Source organism: Chlorocebus sabaeus, chromosome 15, assembly GCF_047675955.1.
Source record: "Chlorocebus sabaeus isolate Y175 chromosome 15, mChlSab1.0.hap1, whole genome shotgun sequence".
Lineage (NCBI taxonomy): Eukaryota > Metazoa > Chordata > Mammalia > Primates > Cercopithecidae > Chlorocebus > Chlorocebus sabaeus.
Window position 1 is genome coordinate 72019060 of NC_132918.1, and position 23741 is coordinate 72042800.

The window sequence follows — 23741 nt, forward strand, 5'->3', positions numbered from 1 at the left end:
AAAGCTGATTTAATAAAAGGAGAACCATCAAACATCATCATTTTCCTTCAACTGTGGCTTCTAAGATAGGGTTCATTTAGGTTTTTGAAGTGGCCAGTATAAGATACTTGAGTAGTCAGCACATGCCTGAGTCTTCCAGAGTATTGCTTGCTTGGAGTATTGTTCTAGAGCAAATGTTGACAAAGGAAGATGGTCTTTTGACATATCTAGATGTATATTACTGATATAAAAAAAATCCAGACACTATAGAATAATGGTCAAAGATGTAGACTTTGAGGTCAGAGATCACTCAGTCTAAATTCTGCTTTTATCATTTCTGAGCTGCCTGACTGAGTTACCTATTTTGCCCAGACCTATTTCCTTATTTTTAAAATGGAGATAATAAGAATACATACCATGGGATTGTGGTGGGAATTATACAATCATAGTGTGTGGCATATGGTAAATATATTTTAAAGTAATAAAAATTATCCATATAAGAGTTACTTTTTAGATAATTTTACCCTTGAGCATTATTAATGTGTGATCATAATAGCTTCAAAAATTTTTCTTAGATATTTGAACAATTTGAAAAACATGCTGAATAGACTGTGAGTGTCAAATCAGTCAATAGCAGTGCTGACCCCAGGGGTATGTACGTCAATGACTGAAATCTCCCCTAACACTTGCACACACAGATATTAGCTTCTGTTTAGGGGAAGGTCTTGTTCAAAGGGAATACAAAGTGTTATGGCTCCCAATGTGCCGTCAAAAGGCTGATTCCTCTCTGAAGTCTTGCACTGCGTACAGAAATGAAGTCTATAGAGCAAGTGCTCATACTTTATCCAAAGTTCACTGTGGTTTTCAGTTCATCTTGTTCCTTCATGCTTAAATTGGGAGAATGCTGATAAATCAGAGGATGACAAATGCCACTCAAAATCTTCTTCCTCACATCCAAACATTCTTAATATTTTGGTGTTTTTTATGTCTTTACGTATGTAGTTGTTGTTAATTGTGATCATACTATATGGGTAATTGTGTATCTTCCCTTTTTACCCTATTTTTAAAAATGTTTCCAAGCATTATTAGTAAGTCTTTATAAACGTCATTTTAATGGCTGTATAACATCACATCAAATGGATATATCATAGTTACTGTAGTCAACTTTATAGAGTAAAATATTTATGTCTTCCCAGTTCTTTCCTGTTATAAACACTGCTGCCATGAACATCTTTGTGCGTGCTAATGCTGCAGTGTTTATAGTAGTGGTCACACTGTCCTGAATATGACAAATTTATAAAAATCATTACAGTTCGAACTTGGTTGATGCAGCTTCCATTAATTTCCTACACTGCTTTTCCGTGTTTGCTTAGATTCTTCCAGCTCAGGATCAACACCCAAAGTTGTTTTCTGACATTTCTGTGCCTTTTAAGGACTGGGAGTCAGGAATTGCAGAAAGGCCCAGAATAAAGAGATGTTTTCTCAGAGTTATAGGTTCTGACCTCTGTGACTCCTCAAAAATTAGCAATCCCCTGAGTATTCTGGGGTTCCTCTGAGAAATCTTGTTGTCCTTAACATATCACCTCAGCGTTTACTTCTCTGTTCCAAAATCCAGTCATACCATTAAAGAAATATGAATTTCCTATCTTTCTTTTTTCTTTTTCTTTTTTTGAGACAGAGTCTTGATCTGTTGCCCAGGCTGGAGTGCAGTGGTGCCATTTCAGCTCACTGCAAGCTCCACCTCCCGGGTTCACACCATTCTCCTGCCTCAGCCTCTCGAGTAGCTGGGACTACAGGCACACACGCCACGCCTGGCTAATTTTTTATATTTTTAGTGGAGACAGGTTTTCACCGTATTAGCCAGGATGGTCTCGATCTCCTGACCTTGTGATCCACCCGCCTCGGCCTCCCAAAGTTCTGGGATTACAGGCATGAGCCACCACGCCTGGCCGCATTTCCTATCTTTTAATGAAAGTCCTCCTTTACTCCTCTTGAGTTTGATAATTGAGTCATTTTTTCTGGCTATTAATGCTAGCTGGTTCTATCTTATTTTTTCCTGGACCATTATAGTCAATTAAATTTATTTACTGTTCTTAGACTCTCTGCCATGCCCAACTTGTGCTCCACATTCTGGGATTTGGACAGTTTAATCCAAGAAAAATATTCTTGTTTGCTAGGACTGATATTCATCTGATATGCATGAGTATGAATATACAGTTGTTGAAATATTGAAATGCATTGCTACTGATTAAAGATTTTTGCCACTCTGTTCCCTTAAAGTGCCCCCATTCACCCTTTAACTTCCTCCTACTCCTACTATACCCTGGCAGCCCCAGCCCCTCCTCTGAAATCTCTCTACCGCTGAAGCTACAACATTGTCCATTCTGATTGGTTGCTGTCTAAGTCATTAGATAGATAGGTAGGTAGGTAGGTAGGTAGGTAGGTAGGTAGGTAGATAGATAGATAGATAGATAGATAGATAGATAGATAGATAGATAGATAAACAGGCATGTATGCGGGATGTTTGTATGAGTGAGTTTTAACATTACCCTTGCTTAATTCAAACTGGGATTTGAGTATGTAACAAAATTTCTTGAAGAGAATGTGGCTACTATGGTGGTGGGAATGTCTCTTGAGTCCTACCACTGCTTCTTCTTGTCACCAACTCAGCCCACTTGTTTAGTGAACAGTCTTTTCTCAGGTTGGTGGTGGGATGATAAGGCCAATAGACATCACTGTTTTTAGGAAGGCCTGAAACTGGTTTGTTTCTTTTCCTGTTGCTAATTCTTTTATTTTATGTCATGAGGATTTGAAGTCAAATGGAGCATGAGGAAGGAGGGACATGAGGGTTTGCAGCTGTGTTACTCAGGAGGTGCCTTCCTGGGAATCAAGAGATTGAGCCCTTAGGCAGAAGGGGAACCAAGTTCCTGTGCCGGCTCTGCCACTCTCACATTGATTCCCAGTGCATCAGACTCTAGAGGCTAGAGTTAGATTGAGTTGGGCTTTAGGCCCTCTCATGCACGATTCCAGTAAAAAATTCTTCCAAAGCATTTCCATAGGTTTCTCCTTTTTTGTAGCCAGCTTTTAGCTTGACTGAGTTCTGTCTCTGGCAGTATTTTTATGCCAGAGTTAGGTATTGTGTTTGCTTTTGTTCATATAGTGATTTGGGGAATTCGTTTTGCAGCTTGTTCTGTTGAAAGCTCACGTTAATCATGATTTCACTCCCCCCACCCCAATACACACATGCATCTTCATTTTACTATCTGCTCTTCCAGTAAACTTTTGCATATCTCTATGTCTAATTCTCTTAAGAGTTAGAATTTTGTTAATTACTAAAGAAACACTGAAAAATTGTATAAACTCTCCATTGAATGTAATCATGCCTAAATTGTATTTAACTGAAAGGGCATGTTTATTAATTGTACCTGGTGTTTTTGTTGATTAGGCAATTCTATATCAGTACTAATCAGAGGTGCCTTGCATTTTTCAGCACTGATGAAACTTTCCATTGACTGAGTTGATTTTGAATATTAATTGTATCTAGCTTTCCCAAGGTAAGGGGCGATTCTCAGTGTGGCCGTTTTAGTCCTCACTCTGAACTGGCAAGATGAAAATGGTTATGACTAAGTTCATTGCATCACTCAAGCCAGAAACCTGGATTTGTCCTTGCCTTATTCCTCCCTGGCAATCAGTACTACATGTATTCAGTTACCATCTTGCCAGTTTGGGCTCCTACATATTTCCTGGGTTCCATATTCTCCTCCAGTTCAGAACCTTGCCATGTCTTGCATTTTCACTATAGCTTTTGATTGGTCTCCCTGCTGATAAAATTGCCCCTTTTTAATTCAACCAGAGGATTTTTCTGTGAACACATTTGAACATGTATTTTCATGCTTAAATGAAGCACATACCCACCACCCACCAAATAAAGGCCACACTACTTAGAAGGACACAGAAGTCTTCCTATGCTACAGAACTTCCCAATGTTTTCACTTTATCATCTGCCCCTCTCTAATTTGACCTAGACACCACATGAACACCAAATTATGCATGGTTCTTCCTGTCTCTTACTCCCATGTTTTGGTCCATGAGTTTTGCCGGAATACTTCATTCACTTTTCATACCCTGAAAAGTCTTCATCCACATTTAGGAGTGAGCTTGGCCCATTGCTTCTTCTAGGAGTTTTGGGTAAAATTTTTTTCCTACCACTGTTGAGAATTTCAGTGTTGTTATATATACAATATCCTTTCAGGTGTCTGTCCCCCCACCCCCACCACTACTGCTACTACCCCTAGTTTTCTAGGGGCAGAGAAAGTCCTATTGATCTGGTTATCCCCAGCCTCTAGTGCCAAATGTGGATTTTTGCTAGGATTATTGCTAATGTGATGCCAGATCACCAGACTGTAAACAATAAAGTTGAGGTTTTCATGAAAGAAGGTATTTTTGGTTTAGTTCCCTAGAAGCAGATCCTATGCTGAAGATTCCTATGAAATTGAATTAGTAGGAAGTGGTCCTGTGAAACACTATTTGGGTGGTGGGGAAGTGAAGAGAAGGCCAAGAAAGGCTATGCTATGAAGAGAGACCCACAGAGATTAATTTTGGGTCAGTTCTGTCGTGGAGTTCTAGGAGATAGTTTAGATTTCACCCCTGATTTGTTCCCACAAGGAGTGAGCAGCTCTCACGTCTATCAGCACTGGTTAAGAGATGCTTCCCTCAAAATGTAAACTCCAAGCCACTTGACTCTCCATGTGTCAGTGGGTCTGAAAATTGAGCATGTATCACAATTACTAGAGGGCTTAATAAAATGCAGATTGACGGGCCCCTCTTCTACAGTGTCTGATCTACTGGGTCTGAGACAGGGTACGAGAATTTACATTTTCAGCACATTCCTAGGTGAAATGGACACTGCTGGTCTGTAGATTATACTTTGAGAAGTACCAGTTTAAGCAAAATGGGCTGCAGCAGCCTAAGGGCCACCCTACCATAAAGGTACAGTCAGGCTTTTGGGAGTGAAAGCAGCACTATAGAATCTGCTGTATTTGGAGATCATTAAGAAATCTAAGGGAATGTGGGCAGAGCATCCACAGCATCTCCTTCTGAAGACTGGGCCATGACTAATGCCCGGGAGGCTCTGAACTACCCAGAGCAGAGTTCTGTGGCCTCATTTCTAATCCAAGGCCAGATCCCAGTTTGAAGGACTGGCTTATCTCAGGATTTAACTTCTAAATCAAACTTCACTTTGCTTGATTGAAAAATCACATTTACTTAACTATTTCTTCCTATCGTTTTTGTTTTTTCTTGTCCTTCTTATTGTGTTCTGCTAAAAATACTTTCTGGAGGCCCCATCGCTTTGTCTTGTTGATGTGTTTTTCTTCCCAGCTTACTTCCTTTTGTGTTCTCTTTTATTGTAATCACCAAAACAACTTCAAAACATTGCCATCTAATCAGAAAGGCATAGAGTTCGGTATTGACAAGTATAGAAAAGAGAGTTGAGGCAACAAGCTATAAAAATACAGTGTGAAAAATAAATAAACAGACACTAAGTTTGGCTAAATGACCAAGAAAAAACATGGAAAAATAAATTATTTTCTTGATTTGCCAGGCATTATTTGAAAGCCAGTAAGAAACCTTTTGGTAACTGTTGAAATTCCAGTCAAACCTTAGGTATGCTTTTTAAGCTAAAAGAAAGTTTTCTTCACTGTATTGATCTTGGTTCTTTGTAAGAGTTCATGGAACTCCCAAAGGCATGTGATGTTCACCAGAGTAGCTCATGTCCTGGAAAATCTGTCTAACTAGGTGCTTTGAAATAGATATGAGAGAGCTAAAAGTTTAATGTTATAATTATATCTGACATCATGCTCAAATGTTTGCAAAGATAATAAATCATTCAAGGATTATGAAATAGTCCTTTGGCTATACACCATCTTCATTAATTCAAATCAATTTAACAGAAACATACTGAGAACGTATTCTGTGTAAAATCATGGGAAAGAGTGAAGGAGAGAGAACCATGGAGAAAAGAGGATTTATATCCATAAGTTTATCGTGGGATGCCTTTGCAAGAGTACTGAGTATGATCTGGATCCTAAAATTAGTCAAATAAATTTAGAAAGACTACAGAGAAAAAAGACGTCAAAGAAGAAAGCAGAGTAACCACAAGGAAAAGGTGAAGACAGATTATTAATAGTGGAGACGAAAAGGAAAGGAAAATATATGGCTGCCTTCAAATTTATGAAAGTCTATTATAAGACAATTATTTTTCAGTCATACCAAGACAGACGAAGTACATGTCAAAGAATTTATCTCATAATAGAAAATGTTAAAGATTGGGGGGATTTTAAGGGTGTTCGTAGAAGGGAGGGTAATAATATTTATTAGATCTCTACTACAAGCTCAGGGCTTTGTACCTATTATCACAACCAATCCTGCCAACTACTTGGCAATAGATAGTGCTATTTTTAAATGAAATTAGAAATTTAGAATGGTTTTAGTTGTACAGAAAAGTGGTAAATATAGAACAGGAAGTTCCTGTATACCCCCACCAAGTTTCCCCGTTGTTCACATCTTATATTATTCTGGTACATTTGCCACAATTAAGACTCCAAACTGGGTTACGTCACTATCAATCAAACTCCAAACAATATTTGGAGGTCGCCGGTTTTCCCACTAATGTGCTTTTCTTTTCCAGGATCCATGTTACATTTAGTCATCATACCACTCTTTTCTCCTCTGGTCTGTGACAGTGTCTCAATATTTCCTTGTTTTTCATGACCTTGACAGTTGTGAAGAGTCAGGTATTTTGTAGAATAGAAATTGTTGTTTTTAATAGAAATGTGTCAACTACAACACTTTCATCAAATATAGGGATTTTAACTAAAAAGAGAGGTATTACTAACAACTTTTGCCAGCAACAACAATTATAACTAAAAATTAACTATTTTTTAGTGATGCCTGGGGTCCTTGAATTCTACTAAAATGTCCTTCTGTGGTTTTTTTTTTTTTTTTTTTTTTAAACCATTGTTAGTAAAGTCTCACTTTCAAAAAAAAAAAAAAAAAAAGCCCCAGTTGAGACTGGTATACCCAATCCCATGACCTTTCAGCCCCTGGGAGATTTGATGAGGATGCTAGCCTTCTAAGGGAATTTTGAGAATCACTAATACTTGATATCCACTAACTAGACTTAGTACATTGCTAAGTTTGTTAAGGGTTCTCATTCTATATTCTGTTAAAATGCCTGGATTGTCATGCAAAGTTCCATATCTCCTTTAAGACTAGCTTTGGCTGCAAATACAGAGACCTGAAAAAAAAATTGGCCTGCATTTACAGAGACTTAAAGAAAGTAACAGTTTATTCTTTTCTCACCTAGCAACAATTTAGAGTAGGCAGTCCAGAGCTAGAAAGGGAGCTCCTGAAACTATTCAGCGACATAGGCTCCTTCCAGCTCACTGTTCTACCATCCCTAAAGTATGGCCCCCAACCAGTCTTCTGATCTAGAAGGGCTGGTGAAGCTCCTGTCATCACATCCACATTCCATGGAATTGGATAGAGCAAAAGAAGGGTGTGCCTTGTCTCTTTAAAAAAGATTTTCTGGAAATATCATATAATATTTTCTCTTTATATCTCATTGACCAAAACATGGTCACATGGGAACTTACTAAACGAACAGACTGAGAAATATAATCTTCATTGTAAGCAGTGCTGTGCCTGGCAAAAACAGGGTGTCTCTTGTCAAAGAAGGGGATGAGCCTGGGCGTTGGGAGACAAACAGTGGTCACTACCACATTTGGCAATGTTGTCCAACCCTGAACATATAAACACAGATCATTGGATTATCAGCAATTGTTAATGCACCGTCAATATTGAATTTTTGACTCAACAGTGTTTTGAACCTGCCATTAAATTTTGCATAAGTAGTGTTCGGACATACAATTTTCAGAGTACATGATGGGGCATTTCTGGGTTGCAGTTAGATACTATTATTAAAAAAATATGAGTCTGCTCTCTTTGTAATCTTCATGGGGAATACATAGAGTAGGTTAGTTTTCTTTTTTCCCTGCATTAACAAGCCCTGTTGAAAGAATCTGAGAGCGTTTTTTTCATAGGATGTGCTCTGAGAAATGACTAGACTTTTCCAAAGAGTAGTAAGCAAGAAAGCTATGAGGGGCCATAACAGAGCCAGAGCTGGTTACTTAAGGGAGTGATTGGGCATGACATTAGAGAGCTTAGTGGTGCAGGATCAGAAAGATTTGGGGGCCATGTAATTGCCCAATAGGACAATGGGGGATCCATTGAAGGACTTCAAGGAGTGTGATAGGATAAATTTTGCAATGGAAATATAATTTTTCTGGCCAGAAACTTACTTTTTGTGGAATGTACATTTAGTTTTAGAATGCACATTTAGGTTTCCATAGTTTTCTACATCACTGTGAAGAAATAGGTCCCCCAGGAACAAGGAGAATCAACTATTAGGGGCGTTTTCCAAGAATCTGGGTTTTTAAGTTTACAGAGGACTGCTAAGGCCTTTTTAATGTGGCAGCATTGAGAGCTTTTGTTAACTTGTTTGCTTTGCTTTTTTGTTGCTTACTTTTACTGCAAAAGGATAAATAATGATTGTTAAAATTTTAGAAAATACAGAAAAGCAAATAAAATTCCCTAAACCATTTTAGCCAGCAATGAACAGTTACCATTTCAGTATATGATCCTCTGGCTCTTTTTCAATGCATGTAGACTGCAAATTTTGCTGAATATCATGCTGGAATGCCTTCTATAAGTCTATTTTCATATTATGAGTATTTAATAGAAGTGAAGGGGTTCAGTAGTTCCTATTTGGCAGCTGAAGAACTCTGGGGAGCTATGGATTGCTTACAAGGGTCCTCAAATCCACATACTTATCAAGCATTGTCTATAGACTGAACAAATTAATATGTCATATACACTTGTTCAACCACTAGGTAAACATGCAAAGATGCTACTCATTAAGATTAATAAATGCAAGTTCATCCAAAAGTCCTACTGAATTTAGAATAGCTTGCTGTCCTTAGTTATTTCTTTTAGTCAGTGAACATTAAGGAGCTCAACTATTTTATGGATGTTCCAATGTATTCTTGTGTTTGTGAAGCTGAAAGCAAAAATTTGATGGGAAGACGAGTGTTGTGCAGAGCTATTGCTTTTTCCACTATGCCATTTCTGAGCTCATGCCAGTTGTGTGCTTCTAGAATAATTCCTTCTTCAGTTTTCTCTTTTCATTACTTTCATTAAGATGGAGTGAACTGATTGCATTGTTGGTTGGGCCTTCTTCCGTAATTGGATTACAAAACTCAACTAGCTTTACTAGATCTAGTAAATGAAAGATTTAATTCTTCAAGCAAAAATATTGTCTAAATTTACAAGTATTTGTGAAATAAGGAGATGGTGAATATTACCTTTTTAATCCCATGATAACCCCAAGAATCATGTAGCTGAACTCCAATTTTCACTAATTAGTTTATTTTTATTTTCTAAGATTTACTCTGTTAGTAAAATCTGTCTTATTTGAAGACAGCAAACCAATAACTTGGAAAATAAAAGAAGTTTCCTATTTGCCATTTAAAGAAAAAGCTATTTTATACTTCATTTATTTTCTTTCCCCAAAGTTGAATCTTACTTAATGTCATATGGTTGCTGGTGAAAGATGATTTTTTTGGATTTCCATAAGTGGCATGTGCTAACAGATATCCCTCACAGGCTGATTATTTTATTTTAGTTTATGTTGGTTTGGTTTTGTTCAGTTCAATTAGATTCAGTTTGCTTCCTTGAGGATGGGGACTGGTTCCTAGGTGAGAGTCCTCCTTATCCACACCATTACATACCAATGTTCATCACATTTTCTTGAGCTTAATACAGTGCTCCTTCCCCTCCCTCCACCCTGCTCTGCTTTTTCAAGTTATTGGAATTAATATTCCTGATGTTTTCTGGACCTGACTGGGTCTACTATCAGTTTAGAGCTTCATGCTAATCACTTTTTTTCTTTTGTCTCACTCATTTTTGTCTTGTGTGTGCTGTTAATCCAGTTCTTTCATCACAGGAGAAGAAATGAGGGTGGTTTAGGAAAGGACGTGCATTTCCTGGTAGATGCCCAGTTTCAAAGAGAAGTCATTTCCTCACTTTGCCTTGCAGAAATGAGAGAGAGATAAAGCAGTCTCCTAGAATACAGACAGACACATTAGTAGTATGTTTCCAAAAATAACTGAAGGGATTTGGTTTTGTGTCCTGACCCCTTCTTCTTACCCATTGCATGCTAGAAGATCATAATAGATTATACAGTGTAATGTTCATTGTGTTATGATTCTGAAGGCTTGATTTCTTGTTCATTCTACCACCTATCTTTCGGCCAATTATTTCTTTCTGAGCACTGGGTTTTTTAATCTATAAAATGGAGCTAAGGATATTACTAGGTTGTTTGGGAATCCCATGAAATACCACATGCTCTATAAAAATATCAGTAATTATTACTATATCAAAGGTTTTATTAAGCTGGAGGCAAAAAACGTTTGTTTCATTATTGTGGCGAGAAGTAGTGAGTCCACATATGAATCTCATTTTACTAGTTAACTGTGTGACCTTGAGTAAGTTCCTTAACCTCTGTGTGTCTCAATTTCCCCAAGTATAATATAGAGATAATCATAGCCACTACTTTAGTAGGTTAAGAAAATGGAAAGCAATAATCTACATGAAAAATTCAATCTGGTATTGAGGACATAATAAAAGCTCAATAACCATTAATGGTTTTATTATCACATGCAAAGAACTATCAAGGAGAATTCTGGTGCCTTAGTTCTTTTATTTAATGTGTGTTCATAGCATGCTATGGCATTTGCCTAATACTATACTCAGTATTGGGAGAGGTGGGCACAGTCTACCTTCTCATGTATCTTATAAATGTGTGTGTGTGTGTATATACACACACACACACACACACACACACATATATATATATATAGAGAGAGAGAGAGAGAGACGAAGTCTCACTCTGTTACCAGGCTGGAGTGCAGTGGCATGATCTCAGCTCACTGCAACCTCTCCCTCCCAGGTTCAAGAGATTCTCCTGCCTCAGCCTCCCAAGTAGCTAGGACTACAGGTTCGTGCCACCACACCCAGCTAATTTTTTGTATTTTTAGTAGAGACAGGGTTTCATGATGTCCGCCAGGATGGTCTCAATCTCTTGACCTCATGATTTGCCTGCCTCAGCCTCCCAAAGTGCTGGGATTATAGGCGCGAGCCACCGTGCCCGGCCATAAAAATAATTTGTATACTTGGAGTGATCAACACTAGCTCTTTTCTGCAAATGAAGAAAATAAGTCTTAGTATGTGAAGCTACTCAGGATTTGAAGCAAATTAATTTAACCAGAACCACACGTTGGGCCTTTAGATATCTGCCCTAGAATTCTTTCTCTTATATTTGCAAACTTGAGGTTGCCATCCTTCCTTGACAGAAAACTCCCAGAAAGGCCAAGAATTTAAATGTTGTTGCTTTTGAACACAAGATCTATTTAGGCAGTTGAAAATGGAAACTCTAGTAAACTAACAATGACTCATTGTTAAACGCATTTTAAACACATTTTAAAGACCTTACAATAACATGTTCTCTGCACCTCAACACCCCCAGCTCCAGGCTTTAGACAGTTAAAGAAGTTGTTGCTCAGTAACTGAGGTGTTCGTTTATCATTTTGTTTTATGTTTTAATTAACACAGTGAATTTTGAAGAAAATAGTTTTGATTTTTTCAAAAGGCAAAGCAGAAGATACTAAGAAAAAAAAAGTGTCACAGCCTTTAGTTAATTTAATATCCTAGAAATCACAGTTAGTACTTTGTTTTGTTTTGTTTATTTGAGACAGTGTCTCGTTCTGTCACCCAGACTGGAGTACAGTGGCGTGATCTCAGCTCACTGCAAGCTTCGCCACCCAGGTTCAGGCGTGTGCCACCACGCCTGGCTAATTTTTTTGTATTTTTAGTAGAGACAGGATTTCACTGTGTTAGCTAGGATGGTCTTGATCTCCTGACCTCGTGATCCGCCCACCTCGGCCTCCCAAAGTGCTGGGATTACAGGCGTGAGCCACCACACCTGGCTGTACTTTTTTTTTTACAGGAGAAGGGTAGTGATTAATAGGTTGCAATAGGCCATGCACTTTTGCCAGTCTGATTTCTTATATTTATCCTTCAGTTGGTAGCTCAGTTCTTAACAGTTTAGTAAGACTTGGTTATGATGTGGAGATATGAAAATATCTCCTCATAATTTCATGTTAATTGTAAATAATCCAAAACAAGTGGCCCTTCACATGAGGGCCTGAGAAGACACGGGGAAGACCACTTTTCTTTTGAAACGGAGGATTAGTTCTATCATCCTGTTTCTGAACTGGCAGTTTATACTCAGTTTCTGCTCCCAGCCTCCAACCTAGTCAGCCTAATGGTAATAACCATTTTTATTGTTAAATGTAAAGTCTTAAATTTATTATCCAGTTTCTGTTAGCAAATGTAATCTCAGCCCCAAATCTATTGCTCCAATTACAGTGGCTATGTTATGTAGCTGCTTCAGATTTTTGGATTCAGTATATTTTATCTTTTCCTTTTTTCCCCCCTTTTCATGTCTTTGAAATACATTTCTAATAGAGTATATCCAAGTCTTTATGGAACATCTTAATTCAGAAATGACTCCATAGTACGCTTTGTTTAAGGGCCACTTTTTGGAGCAAGAATATTGTTAATACTCCACCAGATCAGCTGTACAGAATGACTTTGAGGGAACAGCATTTCTCCTTCAAAATGTGAAATGAGGGTTCTGGTTGGCGATTTATTGTCCAAAAATTTTACTCCCTAGTCCAGTCTCATAGCACCTGAGAGTCAAATTTCTAGCCTCGGCACATGTCAGTGTTGCCATGTGAAATGAATCTTACAAATTACTCTTAAATAAAACAAAGGTCTGCTGCAGTGGCAAGCAATCGTTTTCTGCATAAATATAAAATCAAGAAAAATCAAAGTGGTCAGAGGTTGCTTTTATTTTTTTCTAGAAGTCATCCTTTAAAAAAAATCAGAACATGCAGTATTGAAAACTGAGTTCATACAGTCTTTTATTTCTCTTATTTTAAGGTTTCCATTTCAAACCATACTGATTATAATGCTATGCCTTTAGATACACTTTGTGTGAGATGAAAACCCAACAATGCTGAAAAGGGTATTGGGAGATAGGTAGATGGGGAGAAAAAAATAGTACCAAGGTTGAGCTACAGAACAAAGAAAATGTACTTCATTTCATGTTAAGTTTTGTTCGACTGCTTAGAGAGGTTCTGAGAAGCAGTCTTAGAAAATTAGGCAGTGCAATAAGGTATGGTGGACACAAATACTTTCTGGTGCTTGCCTGTTTTATATGTCTTCTTTGCCTATAAAAGAGATGAGAATATTCCAGTGGTTTCAGTAGCCTGACATAGCATGGAGTGGAAGCAGTACCCTCCATCTTGCTTCCTGGCTCGGGTCTCTAAGCTGCACTGCCTTCTTACTGTGTCATATGCCCTGTGAGATCCCCCTCATATTATCCCCATTCTTACCTCCGCCCACTGAAGAACAGCCTCCTCCACTCAAACAGGAAGTCTACACAAAATCAGTCAGCTCTAGGAGAGTTTTCTTAATGTAGTGCATTAATTGGTGAGTAACACTCACCCTGTCCACTTTTTGAGGTTCTTGTTCCTGAAATTGGTCCCTGGTTTGTGAACCCCATTGGAAAGCCAGCCAGACTGTAGGAGACCCAATTTCATCTCCTAACCTAGTGTAGATTGTAAATAACAAATAATAAATACATAACAAAGAAACACATAGGCTTGTCGACGATGACCTTTTGAACTAAGTCAACTTTGTGATTTAATAGAAATCATTTAAATCAAAGCATACTCTACATTTTATAGGCGAGGAGAGGTTTATGTTGAGTTAGTTTTTGGATTACTGATGCTATACTATCAGAAATATGATGAATTTCATCACTTCCAAAAGTTAATTAATGGAGAAGATCCCTCTGAAGTCTGTGGGAGGTTGCACTATCTTCAATTCAACAGGTTAATTATGAATATTTGGTAAATATTTTTTGTCATGCTGTCATAGGACATAAGCAAAACATTTACTTATGAATGTAAAAACATTAACATGAAACTAAGTGGACTAAAATAAAATTTAAGCTTTTGACTAATTTAGCCAGATCAAAATAAAGTAAAATATTGATATTATGCAAATGACTTAGTACTTGGCTTCTATTCTTGTTTTCTTATAAAAACGAATGAAGGTTGCTTTTTAAAATTTCTAAATGAATTATATATTTCAAAACAAGTTTTCTCAAAGAATAAAAACATTCTATCTATTCTATTCCTGATGTTAAAATCTAGGTTATTCATGGAAGCAGGGCCTATATTCTCCCTTGTGCCTAGCACCACATACAGGATTTGATAGTAAATACATACATAAAATAAATATTTTAGATGACTAAATGAACTTATAAGTACCCACTAGATATCACAACCAGGAAGCCCCACAAACAACTCAGATTGGGCATTTCTAAAAATGAACTCATCCTTGCTCCCTCCTTATTTGCTCCAACCTACATCCTTCTCCCTACTCTTCTCCCACGTTTTCCTTCTCAGTGAAGTCACCTAGCCTAATACCTGAGTATCAGTGTAGACCAGCGCCTGTCTATTGTTTTCCTGAAGATTTCCCAAATAGCATGGGCTTAAATATAATTTTAAAATGATTCCAAGTAGTTTTATGTTGGGCTATTTTATTGATATTCCATGACATGGCTTGAAATAATTGGAAACACCCTGGGGTATCACAGGCAGAAAGAACAAGAAATCCTCCTCTCAACATGTTCTAGTCTTTGATCTTTGTTTTCTGTGTACTCTAGTAGTATGTCTTCCTGGTGTGGTTCTACCCTCCTGATTCTATTGCATATAAGTAGATACCTATTTAAGCAGGTAGATACAGGTAGGAGCTTTTGTCATTTTCTTAAAATAAAATGGATACATTCAGGTATAGCATATAAACAAAGCCAGTGATTCTTAAAATCAAGTCTGCATGTGTCTGTGATACCCCAATCAGATGAACTCACCACTGACAAGGTTGAGGTTGTGAGTCAGGCCTATGCCATGAGCTCTAGGTGCCACATGCCCCTTCCTGGAGTACTTGCTACCTTCAGCCAGACACACACTGTGCCAACTACCCACTGTCTTCCTGGCGCTCCAAAGAGTGAGAATGTAGGGAAAGCGGTTGGTGGCATGGAAACAATTAATTCTCAACTTCTTTCAGTTTGCCCAGAATATTCCAAGCAGTGTAAAGAAGCCCCAGTGACTGTTTTTTCCATTTTTGCCAAACAGCACGTGAAACTGGAAGTTTGACAAAGGTATTGATAAAAAATAAGTTAATTGGAATAACTGGGTTTTTTTTCTGGCATTGTTGAATATATATGCGTACATTTGAATATATGCTCAGGTTGGCAAACATGTATCAGTTAAATAATTACAGCATAGTTAAAGGAAAGTTGTTCTAATTTTAAATTTGAAAATATACAGTGTTTTTAAAAATAGGTTGATATGAAACACCTTAATTGTTGTTTCTTGGGAAAAACTAGCCCTTATTCTAGAATGTTTATCTTCTTATTCTAGAATGAGAATTCTAGAATGAGAATTCTTATCTAGAAAAAGAATATCTTCTTATTCTAGATAAACATTCTAGAATGTTTATCTTCTTTATGATGAAACATATCATTTCTTTTATTAAATAATGGTGGTAGTTGGTAAAATAAAATGTGGCAATCTGACATCATCCTTTGTTCATTTCATTTTTATATTTGCACATCCATGAACACTGATCTGGCAGTGTGATTTATAAGGAGGAGGTCCAGGCTTCACTGTAGACATGCTCTGGGTAGAAGTGTAGAATGGAGGTGTTAGTGGTTCCAAATCACAATATAAAGCGGGGTTGGGCAAGGTGTCATGCTGGAATAGAAATGACACTAGTCTAGGGGTCAAGAGCACACATTCTTATTCTAGCCCCATCACTGATGAGTCAAGAAGGTGAGTCATCAATCTCATTTGCAAAATGGAGACAAAAACCATACCTTCCTTCTTCGCAGGGACGTTGAATAATCAAAGAAAATTGTGTGCGTGAAGTACCTTGATAACTGTACAGGGCTATGCAAAAATAAGGCACTCATCATACAAGGAAGCCCTGTTTTTGTTTTGTTTCTTTCTGGAGAGTGGGAATGTGAGGGGAGGGTTCATACTGAAAATAAACACCAGTATTCTGGTGTACTTCCCATAAGCTGTACTTCCCATAATCTTTCATACCAGGGTGAATCTAAGGGAGGTTCAGCTAGTGACTGGTAGTGGTCACAACCCTGGGCAGGAGGCACTGTGTGAGGTGTTCATTTGCCTGTGATCGACTTGCACTACTGCCAGGGAGCAGGCTGCTCACCAGCATCCTACCCGCATTAGAAAGGCTGACAGGTTTGTATGTGAGGAAAGGATGGCCTGTGTGAGTCAAAGCAGATTGGACAGTGGGCCAGCTTGTTGGGGGACACTGGGAGCATCCCTGTGCCAATGGCATAGACCTTTGAAGAATATTTAGAGCATGTAAGGACAATAATGCCACAAGACCAAAGAAACCAATGTATACATATGACACATTCTTATTGTCAGCCAAAATTGAATACAAATATGATAAATAGCCTTTTTTTTGTTTGTTTTGCCTTTTTTGTTAGTTTTTTTGTGAGACAGGGTCTCACTCTGTCATCCAGGCTGGAGTGCTGTGGTGTGATCATGGCTCATTGCAGCCTTGACCTCCTGGGCTCAAGTGATCCTCCCACCTCAGTTCCTGAGTAGCTGGGACTACGGGCATGTGCCACCATGCTTGGCTAATTTTTGTATTTTTCTTCTTTTTTGTTTTTTTGTAGAGACAGGATCTTATGTTGCCCAGGCTGGTCTCAAACTCCTGGCTCAAGTGACCAATCTGCCTTGGCCTCCCAAAGTGCTCGGTTTATACGCATGAGCCACCATGCCCAGCCAAGATTGGTATTTTTAACTGTAGTTTTAGGTACATTTGAAAGTCCAAGAAGCATTCCTGTGAAATTTATGAACATATGGGAGAAGTAGTGGAATTCACTGGGTGAGGTGGATCACGCCTATAATCCCAGCACTTTGGGAAGCTGAAGTGGGTGGATCACTTGAGGCCGGGAGTTTGAGACCAGCCTGGTCAGCATGATGAAACCCCATCTCTACTAAACATACAAAAATTAGCTGGGTGTGGTGGCACACGCCTGTAATCCCAGTTACTCGGAAGGCTGAGGTAGGGGAGTAGCTTGAGCCTGGGAGGGGAAGGTTACGGTGATCCAACATCACACCCCTGCATTTCAGCCTGGGTAATAGAGTGAGACCCTGTCTCAAAAAATGAAAAAAAAAAAAAAAGTAGTGGGATTCCTGGTCAGTGCTGATGCCTGAAGAATCAGATTCTGTATCCTGAGTAGCATCTATACCCAAGGTTTGTACCTAAGAGCCAGGGGACCCTCAAAACCACATGAGAAGCATGATGCTGTTTCTTAAAGTTTACTCTGAAAGAAGGATTGGAAAAGCACCACAACAGGAGGATACTAAATCATAGATTCATAGAACCAGATATAAAAATGACTTTGGGGGTTATCCAATCCCCAATTCATATTCTGTTGACAGCACAAAAGCCTTTAAGAATAAAGAGAGAATAAAGACTTTCTGGGAAGAAGAATTATGAGTTGTTTCATAAGTTCTTTCAATGAGAAAGACGTGTACGTTTTCTCTTTCTCATTAAAAACAAAAAGTGAAAACTGAAATTCCTCTAACATCAGATCTTCCAGGAATATTTGGGTGGGCTCTGTTGACAACAGGTCTGCTATCATACAACAAATACAAATGTATTTGATGAGAAAAGATGTTATCAAATCCTATGCTCACAAATAAGACAGCATAGGATTGTTATGCATAACCTTAACCTGGACAGCTAGAACCATTCATTCATCCATTCATCAGTTATTCATTCAGTTATTCAAATATTTAAACAGAGTTGGACAAAATCCTCTAGGTTGGACAGTCTCTCATCCGGGTGCTTCTACAAGAAAGATGATAGCAGGTAGTCTTGGTGTGACCACAACAGCCAGAGCGATCTTTTCAATATGTAAATCAGTTCATCTCACTTCTGTGATCAAATCCCAGTGGCTTCTTATTATGCTTAGAATAAAATCCAAACCTTCTGGCACAGTATTTGAGATCTCCATGGTCTCCCTGCTGGCCTCGCCAAGCCTGTCTCTACCACCGTGCCTCTGCCTGCTTAGCTGCAGTCACACTCAACTTTTCACTTTTCCTCAAAGAAGCTGAGGGTGGCTCAGGGTCTTGGCACATGGTGTTCCTTCTCCTGGAGCTCTGTACCTTTCACTGTCTTCACAGATTGTTTCCTCACTTCAGTCAGTTCTCTGTTCAAGTGTTACCTCCCTGGGGAGGCTTCTACTAACCTTCCTATTTAAAATAGCACCATCCACTGCAACATGTTCCGTGCTTTTATTCTGCTTTATTGTTATTCTGCTTGGTAGTTATTATTTCCCCTGACATTACATCATTTATTTGTGTGTCACCTGTCCTCCCTGCCCTCCTCCACCAGAATGCAGAGCTTTATGAGTGCAGAAACCTTGCCTGTGGTGTTCTCTGCTATAGGCTCAATATCAAGAACAGTCTCTGGCATGTAGGAGCCTCATAAGAAAATATCTGTTAAATGAGCAAATAAATGAATGAGAGGGAGTGATTAAAGGATTTGGGTTAGGAGAACAAAAGCGTGTCATATAACAGAGAACACAGAATCCCTGAGCTTCATTTTCTCCACTGGCCACTATCCCATCCTCTACAGAGCTCACTTGCTTTTCTTCTTCAGCCTGCAGAGGAGGCCTAAGCAGAGCGATTCAACTTTCATTGCAACAGATTTCCCAGATCTTGTGAAAATGCAGATTCTGACACAGTAAGTCTGAGGCAGGGCTTAAAATTCAGTATTTCTAGGACTCTCCCAGGTGACGCAGATGCTGCTGGTTCATAATCCAGGGAAGGGCAAGTATTACAAAGCCAGCCCGACAGGTACAGGTGCTTCCCAGCCTTTCCAATATCACCTCTCTGCCCCCACTTCCCAGTAAAAACACCCACTGAGGCGGGAATAATTAAATGTACAAATTTTCTTCTTGAAGTTTCTGTGTTTAGGAATCCTGTTAAGTTGTGCTTTTGGAATATTTATCTCATTAATCTATTTAGGAAATGGTTTGCATCTCTGTTTTAGAAATAAAGTAAAAGAATGCTCTTAGAGGATTTCTCCTATTTGAGATCTAATGCCACGAGCAAAGATTGTAAATTTCCCCAAGGGGTCTGGGAAATAGAAGTTTATATTACATGCATTTGTGGGTAGGGTAGCCGAGAAATGTCACACATATCACACCTCGGTAGTTCCCCAAAGCCTCTCCATCATTCCATGTCACAGCGTGCAATTCCTACTCTACATCCCAGTATTGTCCAAATAATTGACTCCCATATCTTCATACAGAATGTCGTAAGCCTGTGCATAAAAATATGCCAAGATTATTCGGCATTGCATTTGGTAAAGGAAACTATAGCTGATTTTTCCCTCCTTGTCTCCAACAACTTTGTTTCATTGTGACCAGAAGATACAAAGTATAGTCTAGCCCAGACAGGGGACTTATTTTGGCGCATCCTAAAATACAGAGTTCCAAATATTTCAGAAAAGCATCCTAATCTAGAAAGAAAGTGTTATCTTTCCTATTTCATTATTAATCATAGAATTTAGTTTTGGAAGCCAAAGACCGAAGTTAGATTGGACAGAGAAGAGAAAATCTATTATTTTGTTCTCTCGAATATTTATTTTTATCACTTATATACTACAAAAGACAACTGAATTATTGTGGTCTGGAGTCGGCTTTTTAAAAAAATAGCTTTTGAGGGAGGAAGAAGAAAGGAAGGATAGTTTGGAAGATAATATCTAGTTTCTGTTCTTATTGACATTGCTTGTACTTTTTTATTGTTCTTTTGATGTTTATGGAAGTGCTTTTAGACATAATTAACATAACGTGAATCCTTTGGGATCACACTGAATTGTATTAACGAACATAATTATAGGTGTAGATTTTGTGGGGAGAAAAATGTGTCCTATTTAATAAGTAGTTTTAACAGGGAAATTGACTTGAAAACTAAGGCTAAATTAAATATACTTATGAGAACAGATTAGTAGCACATGTAACCTCTCTTCCTCACAGTCTACTAGGGAAGAACAGGCATAAACCTCATTGTGTTTGCTGAGCAAGAGACAATATTCCATAATGTTTATGAGCTCAGGTTCCAGAATTGGCAGATTTGGATTGAAATCAGGCTTTGTAATTATTAATAATTCAAGCAAGCTTCTCTGAGACTTGATTTTTCTTATCTGTAAAAGGGGATCATAGTGATTCATATCTTTCAGGGTAGCTCTGGAAGTGAAATAGGATAACATGAAGTGTATAAAGCCTATAGTCCCAAATAAGGGCCAAATAAATGTCAGCCCCTACAATTATAGTAATTATTCTTATCAGTATATTATCATTAATGTCAATCACTGTCAGGCACTAGAGTAGCAACCAGATGGTTGATAGATCTGGTAAAAACAAAAGTATTTCTAAAATAAGCCAAAGCCTCTTGAATTGAATATAGTAATCCTCACTTATCCTCAGGGGATACATTCCAAAACCCCCAGCAGATGCCTGAAGCCATGAATATTACTAAACCCTACATAAACTATGTTTTTTCCTATACATACAAGTTTTTGTGTATACATTTCTTGTCATATTATATCCTATGATAAAATTTAATTTATAAATTAGACACAATAAGATATTAACAACAATACATAATAATAAAATATAATGATTATAAAAATATTCTTAATAAAATTTATATGAATGTGGTCTCTCCCTGTCTCTCTCAGAATAACTTATGGTACTGTATTCACCTATTTGGGGACTATAGTTGACCAGGGGTAACTGAAACCATGGAGAGCAAAACCGTGAATAAGATGGTACTGTGGTTAACTCCCAATCCCTTCTCACACAAGACTTGCCAATAGCTTTGTAGCTGCCCTTTCCTCTTGTCCAACTGTGTTTCATACTCCTTTTGTTTTTCTTACATGTTACCTAGGCTTGAGAACCCCTATACACATAGCCTGCCTCTCATTACTGCCGCCCTTTTCCTGGCAAACTCTCAAGTTCACTGCCTCTCCTTTGCTTCTCCTGCCACCTCTCCAACCTCAAACTTTCATGCGTATATACATTGTCACTTGCAGAAAAGAACTGCTTTGGTTGCTTTCTCCAGTCAACTTATTTACTGAATAATTGTAGTTATTCATTACTACATTTCCTTTTGCCTTTGTTCCTGGTGGGAAGACCTATTTGTTTTCCCCCAGGAAGTCCTGTCATTGAGATGCAAAAGTATGTTTCCTGGCCAAGTGCCACCAGAAAGACAGTCCTCAGCCTGGAGAAAAACTAAATGCTCCTTTTGGTGGGGCTGTCATTCACTTTTAAGTACCACTGGGCCTCTGCACAGCTCCCCTCTCAGGGTTCTCACAAAGTGGCATTGCCTCAGTGGATAGCTTTCCCCTCCCTATTGCATATTGCATGTGGCATTCAGCTGCTGCACATTAAAAGTGTCAAAAAATTGCTGTGTTTCCTCTTCTACATCAATTAGCTCTGTATTTCCTGTTTCACTTTTCCATTTTGTTTACCCCAAACAATGTAAAATCTGAGAATTTCTAATTTATACCCTGTGTTTCTCTCACAGGCATTCTGCAGCCTGTAAGAATGACACACAAAAACAATCCTATCTATAGTTTTTATGCCAGTTTTTAAACCCCAGAAGCTCAGTTCTGATATCTTGTTTATTCCAGTCATGCTTACTTGGTTACAAGCTGTTCTGGGACTTCTAGGGCACCATTTGGGAATGGGAGGAGGTTAGGAAAGGTCAAGACCAAGGAAAGAGAAACTAAGAGGCTATGGTGCATCCCTTGTCCCATCAAGGAAGAGGGCAGCAGTTTAAAATCACACTACAGTCTAGGGGCATCCTTTGTCCCATCAAGGAAGGAGACAGCAGTTTAAACTACATTATAGGACCAGCTTACTGCACGATGGCATTTCAATACCACAACTATCTGATCTGTTGGGTAAATTGTGGCAGCAGCAGTTGAAATATCCAAATATTGGCAAAGCCAGATTTAAGTAGTTGTAGCATCATAGTTCTTTGGGGCCCATCAGTTTAGGCCAAACAGAAGCTCCAGCAAGGTCTGGAGAAATAAAGAAGGGGGTTGGAAAAGATATGCTATGAGTTGGATCCCCAGGAGGCAGAGGTTTATGGCAGGTCCTCACCAGCGAATGTTGAACTCCAATGAGGAATGAAAACACAGCCATATTCAAAGTCCTTGTCCATGAGGTTAGGAAGGCTGTGGCTGGGTGGAACCGTACGTGCATAAGGTTGCACCCTGTTGAAACAGTGAAACTAGAAATACTACCTTCTCAAAGCAGAACCAGTCCACCACTCTGATCAGCCCATTAGTTATCAATTCTTCTGGCCTAAGACAGCAGCCTTGCCAGCTTTTCATTTTCTGTCTGCTCCCCCCCCAACCTCATTTATTTGTGTAGAGGTAGGATGCACACTTTTCCTAAGATATCTGCAGCACAATTTCTCAGGAATAAGTCTCTGTTCTTACTTTAGAACACTTTGTCAGACAAATCTTGGCACCAGCTCTTTGGGTTCCTTTTTGAGCATAAGTCATACTGATGTCTGACAGAAGCTGATCCTTTGTCCACAGGGCTTGTTTCTCTCAATATTTTCTCAGGATCCTTCTGGCTGAGTTGTCTGCTGTGGACTTGTCCCATTTCTCCTGGTGAATCAGCCAATTTAGATGATTTGCTCAAGTTATTCAGTCAGGATCACGGTCGGATGAACAATTCCTTGGAATCTTTATTCTCCACGTTTTTTGAAAACAAAGTTGGGAAAGTTCCAGCCCTCTCTATGCTTTCACAAAGCTTTGTGCTCTCTGATAGTATCCATAGTATCCAAGGAACCAAGGGTGAAAGTAGATTATATGTAACTGTCAATCCCACTGGTTCCCACTGAAATTAAGTCAGTCTCAATCTATATGGCATTTAAAGGACTGTGCGGTATTCAGAAATGGGCAGGTTGGCTGGAAAATTATGATACTATCCTTGCCTTGACCATGATATGTGCTGCATCTGTGCTTACTCTTTTCTATCTCCTTTCTGACAATTTCTGGTTCTTTACTTCAGCTCTCTTTCTGACTGCCTTAGTCCATTTTGTGCACTATGACAGAACACTGAGACTGGTTAATTTATAATGAACAGAAGCTCATTTTCTCACAGTTCTAGATACTGAGAAGCCCAAGATCTAGGTGCTGGCATCTGACAAGGGCCCTCTTGCTGCATCACCACATGGCAGAAGGCGGAAGGGCAAAGAGACAAAAAGGGGGCCAAACTTGTCCTTTTTTAATGGCATTAATCCACCTAGAAGGGAAAGCCCTCATAGTTTAATCAACCCTCAAAGGTATCACCTCTTAATACTATGGATAGCCCTTAAATTTCAACACATGTTTTGGAAGGGACCAACATTCAGACCATAGCACTGACTTTCTATAAA

General features: G+C 38.7%; 1 protein-coding gene across 6 annotated transcripts in view; it reads left to right on the forward strand.

Annotated features, from left to right (window-relative positions):
• The window catches only part of LRRC3B (leucine rich repeat containing 3B), a 92038-nt gene that overhangs the window by 38854 nt on the left and 29443 nt on the right, over positions 1-23741 (forward strand). The window lies entirely within an intron of this gene.